General features: G+C 40.0%; 1 long non-coding RNA gene across 1 annotated transcript in view; it reads left to right on the top strand.

Moving 5' to 3' along the window:
* Positions 1–1,216, top strand: part of LOC118407739 — a 1,863-nt gene extending 647 nt beyond the window's left edge. The window contains exons 2-3 of the long non-coding RNA XR_004830176.1: positions 169–323; positions 550–1,216. This is a non-coding gene — a long non-coding RNA (uncharacterized LOC118407739). The remainder of the gene's footprint in view (positions 1–168; positions 324–549) is intronic.
* The last annotated feature ends 5,978 nt before the right edge of the window (positions 1,217–7,194 follow it).

Genomic DNA, 7,194 nt, shown 5'->3' on the forward strand with positions numbered 1-7,194 from the left:
AGGGCTAGTTTCTTGTGTTAGCTAGAGCCATATGAAAAGTTTGTTTTTTTTGGCCGATTGATCCCTGCAGTTTGTTTGGCAGATGGTAGTCTTAAAGCTTACCACAACGATAAATACATTTCCGCCGAATAATCCTGATCATCATTTTGTTTCCCCTCCCCACATCAGCTGAAGCTACACCATGAAGCTGTTTGTCTGCATGATGCTGGCGACGATGATTGTCATGGCAACGCTGATCGACGACTCCGAGGGATGGAGACGTCGGCGCAGGCGCAGGGGGTCGAGCGGGTCGAGCGGTGGATGTCTGACCTTGGATGCAGATGGTACGTTTGGTCATCACAAATATTCAGACAGGCATGTTGATTTAATATAGACGTTGCATGTTAGCCACAACGCAAACATTGCTGTTTTAGTGTTTACAATAATCTTGGCCAATGATTTTCTGCACTACAGATTGAATCAGTGCCATCCTGGGTCGATGTACTTATATCATCATTTGTCACAGTACAGCTGTCTCATGATAATTCTGTCTTTCCTTTACCCGTCCAGCTGACTCAGAGTTGAGGGAGGTTGTGGAAGAGGCGAGGTCGCTCCTGGAGGAACTTGATGAGGCCAGTGAACACTTGGATACTAAACAAGTGGAGAACACACTCGCGGATCAGGAAGAAGGTCGAACGAGAAGGAGTCTCCAGTAAGAAATTGTATAAAGTTGAAACTGATTTAGAACCAAAGGACGATTAGTCGGCAATTTATTTTCTCGGATGGAATATCTTTTGTCTCGTATTACTCATGTAACATAAAATGTTATTCAAATCAAAGAGGACGCCACTTGAAATGGTAAAGCAGCTTTGCGTCTAATATTGGATATGATCTGTTGACTTACAAATCACTCGGAAAAAGTGAAGAGAGAGACTCTCGATCGAGGAATTTAGTCAAGTTAAAACTGGTTTAGAAGTTCATTAGACGATTCAATTTTTTCAGGATTGAATTAGTTTTGTCTCTTGTTTTCTCTCGCCTTTTACACAACATGCAATGTTCGTCATCTCAACTCAAAGGAAATGTTCCTTGGGCTTGAAATAGAACTAGTATCGTGCCTAATTATGGATTTAATATTTTCGAACAGTAATTTATGGTGAAAACCCTGCATCATTCATTTAAGAAGACGTACAAATACATTTTGTGACATTGCTGTTTCAATAAAACGTATTGATAAAAACTTGCGATTCAGTTTTCTATTTCTATTTTTTTTATTCATGATTATTCTCTATCATCGTTCTATATAAAAGGTTAAAAGTAGAAGGTTGTAAGTCATCTAATGAGTAAACCAAGTGGTTATAAAGTTATTTAGTTTAACTTCAAGGTCGGGACACATTATGGGTTCTTTGCACAATATATTTATCAGTGAAAGCTCTCTAGATAGTTTACATACACTGGAATAGGTGTTAAACACTGGAATAGGTGGAATTTGGAATAGGTGGCTAATAGTTATAATGGTAATGATAATGACCCGGGTTTCAAACGCCACCAAATACATCCATACGACTATCTATTTCTTTCCCCTCATCGGAAAGTCGGCGAGTCTTCCAATGGTCCAGTTTAAAACGTGAAAATATTTACAGATATGAATCATTTGACTACTTAATTTGACTAAATAAATAGTTAAACAAATATGAATGTTTCAAAAATAAAAAAAAGTGTCCCCTTTTGGCTATTGGATATATTATTATTATAGGGACACATATTTTAGGAGTTGTGAGTATTTTCTGTCCCCTTGGAAACTTTTCGAATGGTAAAAATCTCTTAACAGAAATTTAATCGTTTCAAAAGAAAAAGAAAAAAACACCCTTTTTTGCCATTAAATGTATTGCATGTGAATGGGAAAACATTTCCCGGGGTAGCCTGGATTTTTGGGATGCACGGAAGTAAAACATATACATGTCGGTGTGAAAATAGTAACCCCTCAAATAATTTCTAAGTTGTGAACAATGAATGCCGATGAAATGCTGTCAACAATGGTCTAATTTTAAAGCTAGTTTACAAAGCCCGGCCTCTAGAGAGTAGCCCGGCCTCTAAAATGTCCCTTTTCAACTTTTGGAAACATTCTGACCGACGGAACACACGTGATCTGCAGCCGAACACAACTGAAATTGTTATGTTACCTTCACAGAAGGTACATACTGTTTTTGCATCGTTTCTTCTTCTTCTTTTCCGCACAAATAAAAAACATGAATATCTCCAAAACTAGACCTTGGAATATCTCGTAATTCAGCAAGCTGGTAGGTCTGCACATAAGACACTGCACCTTGGTCATTTGGTCCCCCAAAGACACCAAAAAAATGATTTTATGGGGCAAAAAAGGGTGAAAAAACTAGCAATTTTAACACAAAATCGAACTTTCGAGCCCCCATAGGACATTAGAACCACGTTCCAAGGACCCGAGGTCAACGACCGGTAGCTATGGAACCCGCCCGGGAGTTATGGAACATGGTGTTCGAACGAGGTCAACGACCGCCACTACGCAACACGGAAGTGTCCGCCCGTCAAATGATGACTTCATCTTGCTTTGGACGGCCTGAATTGAGGCAGAAGCCGTCCTCTGAATGATTTGTGGAATTCATTTTACCAAGAAGTAATAAATCGGATCAAGAAATTCACAGAGCTTTGACTTTATTTTGCCGAATATCGGCACCTTTTGCATACTAGTATATCAACTTCAAGGAAGGTAGAATGAAATTGAGGGCAGGCAGAATGAAATTTAATGCCCCCAAAGTATAATGTGTCTCGGTTAAGGTCTATATCGAGTCAAATATAAGCATTTGTTTCGATACTTTTCTTGATTTTGTTTAAGCTAAAGGTTTTGCTACCTGCACAAGTCAGTTTAACTCTGAGCCATCCAAACATTGTTCGGATTCTATGTTGTGTTTGAGTTACGTAGAATCGAGAACACACACGATGTGTAGTACGCCAGCACTCGTGCGTACACACGCGATAATTTGGTGAACAAACGCATTCAGAGCACTACTGCAATTTTCTCAGACAGGCCGACAACTGTGGTAACGTTACGTGTACGTGGTGATTTCTTTGGATGTCTCCTGACATGATAAGTAACTGGCATATAACGTTAATCATAAAAATGTAGCGAGACCTGTTCGTTTTTCAAGTTCATACATAGAGCTGTCGTCTAAATGAAACACGGATTGGTGTCACGGTTGTAGTTAACCGATTTTTGAGTCAACAAGAACATTTGAGCAAAAAAACAACAACACATGACTACGTTAGACGCAAGGTCACTGCCTGTTGCCGGCTGTTACATAAAAAAAAAAACATGCATAACGATCGTCATGCAAACTCAAAGTTTTACGCCTGAGACATAAAGGTATGTGAAACACAAACGATGGACTTGATGAGTTTATTTCGCTATTAAACTGACCTGAACAAACACGATTAACTGCAGCGTGGAACGCCTTCGCTATTAAACTGACCTGAACAAACACGATTAACTGCAGCGTGGAACGCCCTCCCGGCCCATGTTAGGTCACGGTCATTCCGTTCACCTTGTTGTTCATCATGTAAGTTACCACAGCGCTGCGTTGGTCCCCAGCAAGCAAGTGGAGCACGGAACCGAAGTCTGGGTGAATTACAATAAAATCTACTTACAGCTTTATACACGGTGGGAGTGGCCGGCACAGCACAAATCCCCAGGCACAAATCAGCATAAGCCAACGCGAAAGTTAAGTGTAGCAGAAACCTAACCCCTTGAAGTTTGCATGATTGACAGGCGGACGGGTTTGAAGTGTACCGACTGCGGCACGTATTGATAATGAGGGCATAAACAAACTACGTAAATCAAAATTGTTTGCTAAAAATAAAAGAAATTTATGAAATATGAATTGCGGGCTCTGAAAAAATGATTGGGCCGTTCAAAATATGAATGAATTTACACAGATTGACTGTGACAGGAAGCATAGCGGAGATGTGTTGCGTACTGTGAAGATCACTTGCAGTGTGCAGGGGTAGCCATATCAATTTCTGCTCTGAGAGTGTCCGGCAACTGCGGGACGTGAACGAATATAATAGATTTGTGGCAATTTTAGCGATTACGCTAATCAGCTGTTTCTGTGAATTTGTGCGATTTACAGTAGTTGGTAAGGCCCCCTTTCGAAATTTCCACTAGACGGCGATCGCGCTGCGCTCTTACTGCGACATAAACAGGATATGTGTAACATTCGATTTCACACTGGGTATATGGTTCATAGAAAACGTAAAAGTGTGACTGAGCATAATTCAAGTAGATAGAAACGAGAATTCAATTCTATAATATTTGACAATAAAATTGTGACTGTATGTACTTCTTGTCTCATGTGAGGCTGTATCTAGCACAATCTAGCTGATGTTTTCACGGGGAAAGGGACTGAATGCACTGTTTGCGATGGTCCGACTAAGAAAATCATTACGAAAAAAACAACACCGCTAACATCAACAAAGCTCTGCCTACCTTTTGGGAAATAACTTCGACATCTTAATTTTCATAGACGGTCAGCCCAAATTAGGTGCAACATGATGACACCGGTAGATTCGTTCCATATTTTATAAGCAGTCAATTAAAGAATCAAAAGCACACCTATTTGTCACGTTTCATGTAGGGCCCCGCCCCCGTATAGAGCGCAAGCATATGAGGTCCGATCGGCTTACCGGAGACTATTTTGAAAGTACCTTATTTAATTTCACATATTGTTCGATTTTTTTTTACTTCTATGGTAGCAACAACTGACAGTTAATCGGGGCCGGGAAAATGACAACAAAAACATCGGCGCTAGCACGATGCGACTGACCAGAACATTAGGGGGAGGGGCGCGTCACCGACTGGGTTCGACCAGTCGCTTCTCGCTTCTCTCTCGCCGCCGGCGCGCGTTAGGAATTATCATCAAAGTCAGCACCGTCCACAAACATCCGCTGATTTTTTAGAGATTTTTGCAAAATTTGTCTATACTTACGCGCCGAGTTTGTTCGTCAACAATGACGGAAAGCGCAAAATTAAACTTATTCTTATGTTATCAACTGAACTTCGCGGCTCGCGTTCTGCACCAAGTCAGAGACAGAGAATATGAATTTCCCAAGTGATTCAAAGCTTTATTTTTTTTAACATTTGAATACATATTGTTGAAGGAAGCCAGTTTTTTTTTTCCATGGCTCTCTCTCCGCAAGCCAAGAAATTTCTCCCTGGACCTCCCCAAGCCGAAAAAATTCATAGGCCTTGACGCTCCCGCAGACGACACGCTAGATGTCGTCGAGTAAACCCTGTTGACGACCGTCAGAAATGGATAACCTTTTTGGACAGACAGACTGCCCCTGTGGCTTGTAGCTATGGGGCTGTGATGAGATGATGATGAGAAACCCTGTTTGGAACAATATTGGACGTTGTGTTCATTATTCAAGATGTATAACGTTACAGATAAAAAATCATCAAAATTTATTTGTACCTTCTTGCATGTCTTAACTTATCCTGTGTCAACATCTGCAACTTAATCAGTTGACCCTTCCAGGTAGAAATGCTAGACTAAACCATGTGAAGGTAACATTCTGTATTTGCTTGCAAATATTACCTTTCTAGTTGAAGTTTAATTTCTTTGTGTATGATTAGACTGTACCTTTTGCTGTATATACATTGCCATACATTGTCACTGATGCAATTGTTGCGCAATAAACCATCTATCTATCTTTCACAACCTGGTGACCTTTGACCTCATCTGGCATTAGAATGACAGTTCCAAAACAAACTTCTTTCTATTGTTCCAGGCACCCCAAACAGGCTTGAAAGTATGGTTTTTCAATATAATAAAAACCTACAACCCTTACCTGTAGAATACAGCTCAAAAATGCCAACATTTCCAAAGAAAAACACATCTTCTGTTACCTTTAAAAATCAATACTGTATGGACTCACCGGGGACCTTCTGCGCAATCGTCAATTAGGGTCATCGCCCTGTAGTTGGAACGGAAATGGTATTCTTCACTGACTACTGTACAGTGTGCTCATAATAATTATAACACACACGTGTAAGTTCCAACAAGTTATGTTGTCCATGTAAAAGAAATGCTATGTAGACATGGCTTCCAAACTGTTTGGCTCAACCCTGCCCTGAATGCCAATCAGTTTGGGAATTTATTCAAAAATCGCCTAATTAACATATTTCTCTCTGGCTGGAGACAAGAAATCAGAAATCTAAGCAAACTAAGTACTTACTGCAGAATCAAATAAGATTTGTATTGAAGATTACATTGTAACCGTTCAAATAACAAATCTTATAGCAATATCGTCGCGAAAATAAGAATAAGTGCCCACTCCTTACAAATCCAAATGGTAGACACTATAACACACCAGCCAATGAGAGACTGTCCAACATGCTATGATGATATTTAAAATGAATATCCCACTTTATAATGGATTGTCCAACTTAAGATAGAGAGAGACAAAAATGGTTACAATCTAAAAAGTCTGATGCAATGTTAACACATTAGACAGAATTGTTACCTCCATGAAATGTCATGGAGGCCATATTTTCTGTTATGTGTCTCTGTCTGTGAACAAGATTACTCAAGAACGGCTGGATGGATTGGTTTCATACTTGTTGTGTTGGTGGGGTGTGATAAAAGCTCGAATCGATAAGATTTTGGGCGTCGTATCCGTCGTTATAATTGATGTAATAATATCAGAAATCACCCCTATATCTGCGATATATTGGAACAGGCATCGTGCTTTAAGTGTTTGTTAATGGGCTTAGCTTAAAGCAGATGGTGAGGTGATTTGTATGACAGCTGTTTCGGGAACCCCGAGTTTTTTGAATATGATAATTAGTTTTAGTTATGTCTGCTTAGGATATCCGTAACAGTTGGCTCCTTAGAGCAGCCTTGCCCATTCCGGTCAATTTGAATATTTACCTCCATATTACCTCCATGAAATGTCATGGAGGTTGTATTTTCTGTTATGTTTGTCTGTCTGTGTACAAGATTGCTCAAGAACGGCTGGGTGGATTGGTTTCATACTTAACTTGTTGTGTTGGTGGGGTGTCATGAAAGCTCGAATCGATGAGATTTTGGGTGCCGTATCTGTCGTTATTATCGATGTAATAATATCAGAAATCATCCCTATATCTGCGATATATTGGAACAGGCATCGTGCTTTAAGCGTTTGTTA

This window comes from Branchiostoma floridae, unplaced genomic scaffold, assembly GCF_000003815.2.
Source record: "Branchiostoma floridae strain S238N-H82 unplaced genomic scaffold, Bfl_VNyyK Sc7u5tJ_1453, whole genome shotgun sequence".
Classification (NCBI taxonomy): domain Eukaryota; kingdom Metazoa; phylum Chordata; class Leptocardii; order Amphioxiformes; family Branchiostomatidae; genus Branchiostoma; species Branchiostoma floridae.